This window comes from Macaca thibetana, chromosome 11, assembly GCF_024542745.1.
Source record: "Macaca thibetana thibetana isolate TM-01 chromosome 11, ASM2454274v1, whole genome shotgun sequence".
In the NCBI taxonomy this organism is placed as follows: Eukaryota; Metazoa; Chordata; class Mammalia; order Primates; family Cercopithecidae; genus Macaca; species Macaca thibetana.
Genome location: NC_065588.1, coordinates 104,590,286 through 104,603,666, shown reverse-complemented (window position 1 = coordinate 104,603,666; position 13,381 = coordinate 104,590,286). Strand labels below are relative to the sequence as shown.

The window sequence follows — 13,381 nt, the reverse complement described above, 5'->3', positions numbered from 1 at the left end:
TTTCACCATGTCACCCAGACTGGTCTTGAACTCCTCAGCTCAAGTGATGCACCCATTCTGGCCTCCCAAAGTGCTGGGATTACAGGCATGAGTTGCCAGGTCCAGGCTGAGCCAATGCGCCTGATGTGCCTGGCCACATTTTTTTTTTTTTTTGAGACGGAGTCTTGCTGTCTCCCAGGCTGAAGTGCAGTGGCATGATCTTGGCTCACTGCAAGCTCCGCCACCCGGGTTCATGCCATTCTCCTGCCTCAGCCTCCCGAGTAGCTAGAACTACAGGCGCCTGCCACCACACCCGGCTAATTTTTTGTATTTTTAGTAGAGATAGGGTTTCACCGTGTTAGCCAGGATGGTCTCGATCTCCTGACCTCGTGATCTGCCCGCCTCGGCCTCCCAAAGTGCTGGGATTACAGGTGTGAGCCACCGCGCCCGGCCCACATTTTCTTTATCCAGTCCGCCGTAGATGAGCATCTAGGTTGATTCCATGTCTTTGCTATTATGAATAGTGGTGTGATGAACATACAAGTGCATGTGTCTCTTTGGCAGAATGATTTATTTTTCTTTGGTTTTATACCCGGTAATAAGAATGGGTCAAATGGTGGTTCTGTTTAACTTCTTTGAGAAATCTCCAAACTACTTTACACAGTGGTTGAACTAACTTACATTCCTACCAACAGTGTGTAAGCATTCCCTTTTCCCCACAGCCCCACCAACATCTGTTACTCTTTGGCTTTTTAGTAATAACAACTCTGACTGGTGTGAGATGGTTTTGATTTGCATTTCACTGATGATTAGGGATGTTGAGCATTTTTTTATGTTTGTTGAGAATTTTTTTATTATACTAAAAATACAAAAATTAGCTGGGCATGGTGGTGCACATCTGTAATTGCAGCTACTCAGGAGGCTGAGGCACAAGAATCACTTGAACCTGGGAGGTGGAGCTTTCAGTGAATGGAGATCATGTCACTACACCCCAGCCTGGGTGACAGACTCTGTCTCAAAAGAAAAAAAAATCTTTGATCCATCTTTAGTTAAGTTTTGTATGTGGTGAAAGGAAGGGGTTCAGTTTTGTTCTTCTGCATATGAATAGCCAATTATCCCAGCAGCATTTATTGAATAGGGAGTCCTTTCCTTATTGCTTATTTTTGTTGACTTTGTCAAAGATCAGATGGTTGTGGGTATGCAGTTTTATTTCTGGGTTCTCTATTCTGTTCCATTGGTTTGTATGCCTATTTTTATATCAGTACCATGCTGTTTTGGTTACTGTAGCCTTAAAGTATAGTTTGAAGTCAGGTAATGTGATGCCTCCAGCTTAAAAGTTCTTTTTTATAGTTTGAGGTATTACATTAAATCTTTGATCCATCTCTAGTTAATTTTTGTATATGGTGAAAGGAAGGGGTCCAGTTTTATTCTTCTGCTATAATAGCCAGTTATCCCAGCAGCATTTATTGAATAGGGAGTCTTTTCTTCAATATGTTGACTGCTTACTTTATCTTTGGGTTATCTTTTTAAAAATATCTGCCTTGAGAGATTGTTGTACACTGAACATATATAAATTGTGTAACAATAATAATGCCAAAGAAGGCCAAAGGGCTTCATCCTCTTATCCTCCTCCATTGCCACAAGGTTCTCCATTCCCGCTAATCTCCCAGATGTTACAGGAGTTACACATCTGCTTCCTTTGGGTCCTCCCCAGAGTTTGTGATCTTCTGTTAGGCTCTGAGCTCTGCCTTCCTCCCATTGTACCAGGACCCTGGGCAGAAAACCAGCCTTGTTTTGGGGCATAAGTCTTCAAAGGAACTTGGTTTTGGGTTGGTTTCTCAGAAGAAGACCCTGAGGCAAGGATTTATGTGTTCCATGGAAGATAGGTCAGGGAGTGGTGGAAGTAGGGCAGGAAAGAGGAGGAAACCAAGTAGCATGCAATCTCAAAATCCTATGAAAGGCAGCCTCAGCCTGATTCCACAGGAGACACCTTGGGGTGTGAGTTACATCTCAGAGTTAGCCCATGCTTAGCAAAGGGAGCTGGATTTCTTACATGTGCACCCATCACTCATTGGATAAGCGCGGCCTGGGAGAAATGCTCAGGCACTTCTGGCCTTCTGTAGGTGCCAGTGGAGAGCCACCAGTGGCCAAGGACAGTGTTTCAAAGAAGACTCTGGGAGCTGGTTGTTGAAGGTAAATGCACACTGGGGTTGATGGTAGGACATCCAGAAAAGGTAACCTTGTTACACAGTATTATCGTGGTGGTAGATAAGTGATACATTTGCATTCTGTATGCCACCCCCTCTTTCCTCCTCCCTCCTCCCCACCTCTCTCTCCAATCCATATTTATTGAACACTTACTATGTGTCAGGGATAAACAACAGAAATTTATCTTCTCACAGTCTGGAGGTGGCTTAAACAACAGAAATTTGTCTTCTCACAGTCTGGAGCCTGGGACGTCCAGTATCAAGGTGCTGAGAGGATAGGTTTCCCATGAGGCTTGCCTCCTTGGTTTTGCAGATGGCTGTCTTCTCGCCATGTCTCACATGACCTTTCCTTTGTGTGCACATGGGGAGGGGAAGCGATCTCTGGTGTATTAGTCCGTTCTCAAGCTGCTGATAAAGACATACCCAAGACTGGGTAATTTATAAAGGAAAGAGGTTTAATAGATTCACAGTTCCACGTGGCTGGGGAGGCCTCACAATCACGGCAGAAGGTGAAAGGCATGCATTACATGGCAGCAGGCAAGAGAGAATGAGAACCAAGTGAAAGGGGAAACCCCTTATGAAATCATCAGATCTCATGAGACTTATTCTCTATCACGATAACAGTAGGGGGGAAAGCACCCCCATGATTCAGTTATCTCCCATCGGGTCCCTACCACAAGACATAAGAATTATGGGAGCTACAATTCAAGATGAGATTTGGGTGGGGACACAGCCAAACCATATCATCAGGTATCTCTCTTTCTTCTTATAAGGACACTGGTCCTATTAGATTAGGGCTTCACTCTTATGATCTCTTTTAACCTTAATTACTTCCTTAAAGGCCCCATCTCCAAATGCAGTCACATTGGGTGTTAGGGCTTCAACAGATGAATTTTGCTGATAACGCAATTCAATCAAAAGCATGTGTGCAAAATGCTTCCTAATGCAAATAGATACTCCATAAATGTTAATTTCTCCCCTCCCCTTCTACCCCTGTACCCTCTCTTCCTCCCTTCTTTTTTCCTTTCTTCCAACCAATATATGCCAGGCACTGTGCTAGGCTGGGAACAGAGTGCTAAACAAGACAGACACAGTTCCTGCCTTCATTTTCTGTCATCCATGGTGAAGCAAAATCAATACGCTCAAGACAGGGTCCAAGATCCCAAATGCAGTATTTAAAATCAGAGCTAGTACACTCAGCCCTAAATACTGGCTCTGCCTCATGGATATATTTTTTTGGACCTGGACTGACTCTGTTGCCCAGGCTGCAGTGCAGTGGTGGGATCATGACTCACTGCAACCTTTGTTTTCTCGACTGATGCCATCCTCCCACCTCAGCCTCACGAGTAGCTGGGACTACAGGTGTGTACCACCACGCCTGGCTAATTTTTGTATTTTTTTTAGAGACAGAGTTTTGTCATGTTGCCCAGGCTGGTCTTAAATTCCCAGCCTTAAGCAATGTACCTGCCTTGGCCTCCCAAAGTGCTGGGATTACAGGCATGAACTACCACACTTGGCTTATGCTTATTTATTTTTTAATTAGTGGCTACCTTTTAAACATGATTTCACTGAAAAATGCCTATTTTCAGCTTCTCTTGAAGTAATTAGATGAGGTAGCAGCTTGGGCCTGCGTTCTTGTGAGGTGTCTATTGGTCTGAGCTGTGTAGCTACCACCCCTGGGGAGAGAGGGGAAGTGTTTCTTGGTGCCCTATGTTCCTTGCCTGGTCTGATTCAGTAATTTATTACCTGCCTATTCCTTGCAGGTATTAAGATTTGCAACTGCTGGTTTAAATAAATATGACTCTAATTGAAGAGCCTGACTTTGAGCTCTCACTTTTCCCACATGGAGAAAGGAGTCAGTAGAATCTTGTTTTCTATCCTTTTTGCATGGGCTTTAGATAACCGAATGTAGAGTCGGGCTTGGGGTGAGGGCGGGGGGTGTTGGGAATTGGGTATCATTATTGTGGTAGGCTGGTTGTGTTAACAACTCCAGTTAATTTCTCCCTGTAGCTATGCCCTTTGTCTTATAACTCTTAATCCCCTAGCCCCCTATTCTGGCTCTGGGCTTGAGCATGTGACTTGCTTTGGCCAATGGCATTTAGCAAACATAATGCAAGCAGAGGTTGGAGAAAGTGCTTGTGTATTTCCACTTGCTTGCTTGGATCTCTGCAGCCACCATGAGAACATGCCCAGGCTAGCTGGAAAACGTGTCCAGACTAGCTTGCTGGGGGAATAGGAAAGACATGCGTGGAAGAGAGACAGATGGGAGATAGTCTGGTTGACCCAACTGAGGCCATCAGCCAACAACCAGCTGACCTCCAGACATGTGGGTGAGCTCAGCTGGGGCTGGAAGAACTGCCAGGCAGCCTGCCCACTTGTGAGCAGTAATAAAAGGAATAGTTTGAAGTTGAGCCTTTGGAGGTAGTTTGTTACACAGTATTATTGTGGTGGTAGATAACTGATACATTTGCATTCTGTATGCCACCCCCTCTTTCCTCCTCCCTCCTCCCCACCTCTCTCTTCAACCCGTATTTATTGAACACTTACTATGTGTCTACAACAGTGAGTGAAACTAGATATGATTCTTGCCCTTAGGCTGTGTACAACAGTGGTCCCCAACCTTTTTGGCACCAGGGACTGGTTTTGTGGGAGACAATTTTTCCACGGATGGTGCGTGGGGTTGTGGGTGGGCATGGTTTCAGGATGAAGGCATACACAACCTAGATCCCTTGCATGCACAGTTCACAATAGGGTTCACGCTCCTGTGAGAATGTAATGCCGCCGCTGGTCTGACAGGTGGTGGAACCCAGGCAGTAATGCTGGCTCACCCACCACTTACCTCCTGCTGTGCAGCCTGGTTCCTAACAGGCCACAGACTGATACTGGTCCCAGTCCACGGCCTGGCGGTTAGGAGCCCTAGTTTAAAATATTGTCCTTGGTTTTATTGTAGAGCTTGAAAGGCTGAAGTTCAATAAGGAAGTGACTAATTTCATGGTTAGAAGAACATGCTCTACTCCAAGGGTTCTGGGATGAGTTTCTTTCCCATAGAGTACTTTGTTACAATTTCTGTGTTTCCCATTCTAACTGTTCCCTAAACCACTGCAAAGATTGCCACTGGTAGCAACAGATCTTCCCCCTAATAGGAATTCTTTCAACATGTGCAAACCCACCATGTTCTTAAGTAATTTATGTAAAGAGTAAGCAATTCTTTGTATGTTTTTATAAGGTAGGGAGAGTTTTATGTACTGTAAAGTTTGATGTATTGTTATAAATTACACTTTGGTTTTAGGCCTACGTAAAAAAGCACAATGTTTCTCTGAGTTCTGGGAAATATACTGTAAATAAAACTGATGGTTTATTTCTTGGCTGGGCATTTTCTCTAATAATATAAAGAGATGTCAACAACCGTTATCTTCAGGGCAAATATGAGGTTCTCCTCCCTTCTCACCACAGAGAAAGAGTAAACAGAGCTTGCCAGTTCTCTAGACTCTTAAAGGAAGCTGAGTTTGTTCTAGAGCCTGTGTCCTGGTCAGATTTGAGATCCATATGCTCCCAGCTGGCCCATCGGCCAGGTAAATTAGAGAAGTCAGCATCCTAGCCAGGCGCAGTGGCTCACGCCTGTAATCCCAGCACTTTGGGAGGCTGAGGCAGGCGGATCACTTGAGGTCGGGAGTTCAAGACCAGACTGACCAACATGGAGAAACACCATCTCTACTAAAAAATATAAAATTAGCCAGGCGAGGTGGCACATGCCTCTAATCCCAGCTACTCAGGAAGCTGAGGCAGGAGAATCACTTGAACCTGGGAGACAGGTTGCAGTGAGCCAAGATCGCACCATTGCACTCCAGCCTGGGCAACAAGAGTGAAACTTAAAAAAACAAAACAAAACAAAAAGTCAGCATCCTTTGACCCTGGGCTCTTCCCACTTTCCTCTTCTCCTTGGATGTCATTCCCAAAGACACATCTTAGCCAGGATGCTAGAAAAAAATACCATAAACTAGGTGGCTTGTAAACAACAGAAAGTTATTTCTCACAGTTCTGTGGGCTGAAAAGTCCACGATCACGGCATGGGCAGACTTGTTTTCTGGTGAGGGTTCATAGATGATGGTGCCTTCTAGTTGTGTCCTCACATGGAGGAAGGGGCGAGGGATCTCTCAGTGCTTGCTTGCTTATTTATTTATTTATTTATTTATTTTTTATTTGAGATGGAGTCTCCCTTTGTCGCGCAGGCTGGAGTGCAGTGGCGCAATCTTGGCTCACTGCAACCTCTGCCTCCTGGGTTCAAGCAATTTTCCTGCCTCAACCTTCTGAGTAGCTGGGATTACAGGCACCCACCACCAAGACCAGCTAATCTTTGTATTTTTAGTAGAGACGGGATTTCACCGTGCTGGCCAGCCTGATCTTGAACTCCTGACCTCGAGTGATCTGCCCACCTCAGCCTCCCAAAATGCTGGGATTACAGGCGTGAGCCACTGCATGGCCTCCGTGCTCTTTTATAAGGGTGCATAATCCTATTCATGAGGGCTCCTCTTCCGTGACCTACTCACCTCCCAAACACCCTACCTCCTAACGTCATCACCTTATGGGTGAGAGTTTCAACCTATGAATTTTGGGGGAACATAACCATTGAGACCATAGCAGCATGGCAGCTTTGCTTTCAGACCACTGTAGACAGATCTCTCCGTGAAAGTGGAAAGACCAGTCACATTTCCTTTCCTAGCCTCAGTTTCCCCATCTGTAAAGTTACCCAGTGATAACTCACAGCAACTCTTACTGTATAATTCTATAAATAAGCTTAAACAGTAAATTCCCTCCCTGGGTTTCTACGTTTGTTTGATGCATCTTGGAGGCAGCAGAAAGTGTGGGATAGGTCTCTAATGGTGGCATTTCAGGTAGTGTGATGAGAAGTGGGGAGGTCATTTTGGTCTGGTATGTGTTTGGGGAGTACTATTTTCCCTTAAGTCAGGTCATCTACCTGGATATGTTTGTTGCCTGCATGTAAGGAAAAGAAATCTGACGTGGGTTATAAGTCCTGGTTTGGCCCCTGTGTTGAGCATTCATGGGAAGGTCACTCTCTTGGCCACTGTTTCTTCCTCTGTACAATGAGGTGCCTCTGCCAGCTCTGACATTCTGGAATTTATTGAAGCCAATAATGTCCTTGTGTGTCTGAGCGTAAAAGGAGATTTGCCTCTAATTTCCTGTCTTCATTTTAGGGACAGAATCCAGAGTGTGTGAATCAGAATTATTTTGACTGAAAGCCCTGGAAACTCAGCTCAAATTGGCTGAAGTAAGATAATTTTCTGGCTCAAGGGGCTGAAAAAATCTAGGGGGCTGGCTTCAGGCATGGCTGAATCCAGGTGTCCAACAGATGGCATTGTGACTCAGTCTCTTTGTCTCTGATCTCTGCTTTCTTCTAGGTTGACCTGTGCTCTCAGGCAGCCTCTCCCCACATGATGGTGAAGATGACCACCAGTTGGATCAGACGTTTATCCTACCATCTCAGCAACGCTGGCAGAAAGGGAGCACTTTCTCTGCAGATGTTCTAGCAAAAGTCTCATGGCTGAATTTCATTGACTTAGCTTGAGTCACATGCTCACCCCTGAACCACTCTGATTGACTATTCTTGGGACATGCGCTCACCTTGGAGTTGAGAGGAGGATTAGCCCCATCCAAACATCACCAAGTAAGAGAGGCAGAGGCGCTGCACAGGAAATGGGGCCCCAAAGCCAGAGGAATGGGGAGTGGGCACTGAGCAGATGTGAAGAATGGATGTCTGCCTTCAGGGCCAGGCTGGGATCTTATGGATGGATCTTATGAAGTAGCTCAGGGGCTCTCTATGGTTTTCATTTCTACAGTCCTGGGATGTTAGGGCCAGACAAAAGCTCAGATCTTATGCATCTTCTGCCCAACTCTGCATTTTACAGATGAGAAAATTGAAGCTTGAGAAGATGGAGGCCATTTGCCCAAAGTCCCTGAGTATGAAACATCTAGGGGAGGAGGGCACTGTATCAACAGTGTATCAACTTCCGTATCAACAGTTCTTCTCTGAGTGGCTCAAACCCATGCTACAGAAGAAGGGCTTTTACCCAACCATGATGCTACCAAGTCTGTAGCATCCTAGTACAGATTGTCCACCACTCATCACTCATTTATGGTCTAGAGACCAGGAGCATGAGGATCACCTGGGAGCTGGTGAGAAAGGCAGAATTTCACGCCCCGCCCCAGACCTACTGAAATAGAACCTTCACGTGAAAAAGGTCCCCAGCTGATTGTGTGCATGTTGAAATTTGAGAAGCGCTGGTCTCTACCATGGACAAAAGAGTTCCAGGTGACTCTTCCATCTGGCCAGGATTACAGTTAATCCTAAAACAAGTTCTCTTCTCCTAAACCTTGCAGAAGAGGAGGATTTTGCAATCTATGAGCTTACCAGGTAAGATGATTGAGTGTCATAGAATGTTCATGGTCAGGAAGGCCCTCTTGGAACTTGGCCTCCCTCCTTCCTGCTGCTGTGTAGGCAGAGTTGCCATGGTATTATCTTTCCCACTACTACCACTAATGGTGCGAGAGGAGTCAGAGGTCCCAAGATCCTGGTTCAGGTGCCGAGGCTTTTATGAGCTGCATGAGTTGGGAAAGGTCCCTTTCTTGGCTACTTTTGTGGCAGATGCTATTATACTTTTCCTCTTCCCTTTAATAGAGTTAGCAGTTCCTTCTTTGTTCTTCCCTCAGACCCAATGCAGGGATCAAGTGAGATCAAAGATACGGATATGGGATGAAAAACTCAGAGCATTGCACAAATCCACTGCCACGTAACTTTACCCTGTAATGTGTTTGAAGCCTGCTTCTAAGATTTTCCTCTTTCCTTTTCTCTCTGGACTGGACTCATCAGCAGGTTGGCTGGGTGAATGTCATCATTATTGATATGGCCACCAAGAGCTCAGGCCATTAGGAAGCCCTCTATCAAACATTAATTACAGTGCTCAAGTAACCTCAAGTCGGGGCTGGATGTCGCTTCTTCCTTGGGCCCAGGAAATATTTCTGGGAAACAGGAAGCCACATGGTGTTTTATCAAACGTTTATGGCTATTGGTTTAGGGGATAAGTTTACAAGGCTCTGTAGGCTGTGCACTGGGAAATTAAATTGCTTGCATTTTTACTCAGTTCTAATCATGCCACCAGCCATGGGATTTATGAGGCTGTAAAGTCTTGAGCACGTCGCTTACTGAAGGCCTTGCTCGTAGCTGCCTGCGTGGTGTCCTTGACAAGAAGCATTCTCCACAAGCTCCGGGTCCAGCTGTCTGTCTGTTCCACAGACACATTCTAGGTACCTACCGTGTGCTGGGGGTAGAGTGGTGAGCAGTACAGATGTGGAATTTGCCCTCTTGTTATCTGCAGCTTCCTGAGGATATAGGCATTGCCAAATAGTTTCACAAATAAATATAAAATTGCCAGCTGAGGTTACAGGAGTGATGGAAAGGTTTAAGATACTATGAGAAGCCGTAGGGGCTGAATGGTGTTTCCCTCCAAAAAAAAGGGGATGTCCACGTCCTATCCCCTAGGATTTGTCAAAACAACCTTATTAGAAAAAAGGGCCTTTCTAGGTGTAATTAAGGATCTTGAAATGAGATCACCCTGGATTACTGAGGTGGGCCCTGAAAAATAAACGTCCTCATAAGAGACAGGAGGGAAGGCCATGTGAAGATGGAGACAGAGATTAGAGTGATGCAGTCACAAGCCACAGGACTCAGAGCCACCAGAAGCTGAAAGAGGCACAGAGATTTTTGCCTAGAACCTCCAGCGTGATCATAGCCCTGCTGGAGACACTTCTGGTCTAGCTGGGGAGGTAAGACTGAAGCGACTTCGTTGTCTGGGGTAAATACCCGGGGTGTTCACTGTCTTGCGCCAAGAAAATTTAGGACACTGACACACATAAGGAGTTTAGAAGCAGAGGTTTAATACGCAAAAGAAAGAGAAAGGAGAACAGCTCTCTAGTGAGAGGGAGGGGCTTCCGAAAGGAAAGACCGGCTGGTGGTGGAGTTTGCCAGATTTTATGGTCAGGCTTGAGAAGGCGGTGTCTGATTTAGGTAGGACCCACAGATTGGCTGGATCAGGTGTGACATTTACATAGCATTTGGGGAAGGCTGGCCACCCTACTCTAATCTTACTGTGCAAATGAACCTTCCCCTTGGCTGGCGCCATCTTGTCTGCTCCTTACTGTATACGTGGCTGACAAAGAGAAGGGGAGATGGAGCCGCCATCTTGAACATGATTGGCACAACTGCCGGCCTCTATGTCTGCAGCTCGATTTTACAGGCTGCTCTTTGTTAGAAAGGAAAATGATTTGGGGCTGCTTTTCATTAAAAGGAAAACCTTACCGAGGACTTCTGTACCCTCACTATCTGCCTAAGTAATTTCTTTTTAACTCCTATATTAAGACTAATCTAGAGACTTATCGAGAGTTTATAGTTGAGCCTTAAGCAGTGTGCAGAGATTCACAGGTGACCAAGATGATTGCAGGCTGAGGAAATCAAGTCAGTGAGGGCTTCCCAGGGGAGGTGGCCCTGAAGCAAGTGTGTTGGTTGGCTTGTAGAGAAACAAGGAAGACGCTAATGTCTGAAGCCAAAATAACCCCCAAATGTGAAAACTCTGCATAATAATGAATGCCTACCACATGTGAGGTACTTTGCCTTCACGCTCTCATTCAATCCTCAGACAACTTTATTTGTATCCTCATTTTACAAGTGGGGAAGCTGAAGACCATTGAAGTTACACACAGTAATTGGCCCAACTGGGATTGGCAACCACACAGGTACCTCAGGCCTCTCAGTGTGGCTTCCCATCCCTGCTCTCCTCTCCTTGTGACAAGAGCAGAGAGAACTCCAGGTCTCTGGCTTCTGTTCAAGATGCTTAGAAAAAAAATCCACCTTTTAAATCTCTTTCTTTCTGGCTAGGAAAATTGTCCATAAGGAGGTGAAATAGGCATTTGCCAGGCCAGAAAAAAATTCTCTTGTTTATGAGGTGACTGCTACTAGTGTGAAATCTTCCTTTCAAGAATAAAATATCAGTCCTGATGTGGTGGCTCATGCCTGTAATCCCAGCACTTTGGGAGGCCGAGGCAGGAGGATTGCTTGAGGCCAGGAGTTCAAAACCAGACTGGGCAACATGTGAAGACCAATCTCTAAGAAAGATTTAAAAATTAACTGGGCATGGTGGTGTGTGCCTGTCATCTCAGCTACTGGGGAGGCCAAGGTCGGGGGATGGCTTGAGTTCAGGAGTTGGAGGCTGCAGTGAGCTGAGACTGTACCACTACACTCCAGCCTGAGCAACATAGCCAGATCCTGTTGCATAAAAAAAGAAACCAGGGCAGCCTATCCAACAAATGCTGCCTTTTCATAATTCTAATAACTGTAAAGTAAAATGTTAGATTAGCCAGTGCTCAGGACTCACCATCTTGTCATTCCTGGTGTGGACTCCCCATGAAAATGGACAGTGTGCCAAATCGGGGAAGGAGTGTGACCCTTTGTTTTTATTTTCTCTGGACAGAGCTGCTTAAATGAAGTTTACAGAAATGGAAATTTGTTCCCCTGAGAAATTTCGTGGCCTCCTGACCTTTGTCACAGCCTGGCCCCGGAGGAAAAGTCAAAGATGGGCCGTGTCAGGCTGCTGCATGCAGGGACTCTGGGGACTGGGGGCAGCTTGTTGCAGGGCAGGGGCATGCTGACAGACTCCAGCATTTTCTTTTAGAAACCAGTACTCACCTGCCATCCTCATACATGCTTCGGGGAACAGAGAGGCAGAGTGAACTGTTAGGGCTCGCTCTGCAGTAGATGCTACTTCATCCCCACAATGACCCTGTGTGACAAGTATTTATGTGACTCTGTCATTCTGCACAGCCAGGATTTCTCTTATTTTGGTACCAGAATCTCTGCTTTATCCTAGGACACTTCTACTACCCCTAATACAGGTGGCATCAGAGGGACCGTGTCTTAGTTTGGGTATCCCGCCACCTCTCTCCTAGGAAGCAGATCCTAAAACAAGGACTTGAGTGCAAGTCGTTTATTTGGGAGGCAATATCAGATACCAGGGTTGGGGAGAGAATTGACACAGGGAAGGGCAGAAAGGTGGTCAAATGTGCATCATCAAGCCCATCACCACTGTGGGCAAGTGTAGTTTAATGCCACTGAGGAGCTCAGGGTGACAGTGTAGAATGTGCCCCTCAGGGTTCTCCCATTGGAGATGGGGAGTGGGGTATTCATATACCATGTCCCATCCTCTGAGTTGTTGATTGAAGGCTGCTCCTGGGGATGCTGATTCCTTAGAACTCTTTCAGTTGAGAATGTGGGCAAGAACACCCTCAGGCAAGGAAGCACAGATGGTGGAAGCTGGAAGTGGGGACTGCCCCCATGTGCAGGGGGCTGGTTGTGGGAGTCTGAGAGAGCATCTGCTGCAAACCAGGGCATTGGCTCTGGGCTGGACCAATCAGGGGCTATCTCCCAGGAATTTGGATCATGAGCACAAACACTTAAAATGATTGGAGTTCACTAATGCCAAGGCAAACATCCCATATGTATTCCATTGGTTCCTGCCACTTAATACACCTTTCTCTTCCTCTTCCCTGAGCTGCCCTGCCCCTGCCTTTCTGGAGCCTGGTGTTTCAGCTTTTCCTTCCATTCTGTGTTTTTTTATTTGTTTTGTTTTTTGATGGAGTCTTGCTGTGTCCCCTAGGCTAGAGTGCAGTGGCACAATCTCGGCTTACTGAAACCTCCGCCCCCTGGGTTCAAACAATTCTCCTGCCTCAGCCTCCCTAGTAGTTGGGATTACAGGCATGTGCTACCACGGTGAGCTAATTTTTCTATTTTTAGTAGAGATGGGGCTTCAACATGCTGGCCAGGCTGGTCTCAAACGCCTGACCCCAAGTGATCCACCTGCCTTGGCCTCCCAAAGTGCTGGGATTACAGATGTGAGCCACTGTGCCAGGCCGCCATTCTTTTTTTATCCATTCAGTACTTACTGTGCACCTATTACATTTCCTGCCAATCCATTGCCTGCAACCAACGGTTGCTGGTGGATGCAACATGGCTGCCTCTACACCCTAACACCTACCTCTAAGAGGAAAGTGGACTCGCCCATACTCAGGAAATTAGTAGAAATCTGTCCCATGATGCTAGAGTACACAACACATCATTCCTTCATTTTTAT

At 46.1% G+C, this 13,381-nt stretch overlaps 1 protein-coding gene and 1 long non-coding RNA gene across 42 annotated transcripts in view; one reads left to right on the top strand and one right to left on the bottom strand.

Moving 5' to 3' along the window:
• Nucleotides 1-13,381, bottom strand: part of ISCU (iron-sulfur cluster assembly enzyme) — a 627,706-nt gene that overhangs the window by 77,166 nt on the left and 537,159 nt on the right. The window contains exon 1 of one of the 41 annotated variants that reach the window (XM_050749931.1): nucleotides 4,800-4,803. The exons of the other annotated variants lie outside the window; for them this stretch is intronic. The gene's annotated coding sequence lies outside the window, so the exon portion shown is untranslated. Of the gene's footprint in view, nucleotides 1-4,799; nucleotides 4,804-13,381 lie in introns of those variants that run through there. 41 annotated transcript variants of the gene reach the window in all.
• LOC126931544 (uncharacterized) overlaps nucleotides 7,612-13,381 on the top strand; it is a 34,099-nt gene continuing 28,329 nt past the window's right edge. Inside the window, exon 1 of the long non-coding RNA XR_007717880.1 lies at nucleotides 7,612-8,616. This is a non-coding gene — a long non-coding RNA (uncharacterized LOC126931544). The remainder of the gene's footprint in view (nucleotides 8,617-13,381) is intronic.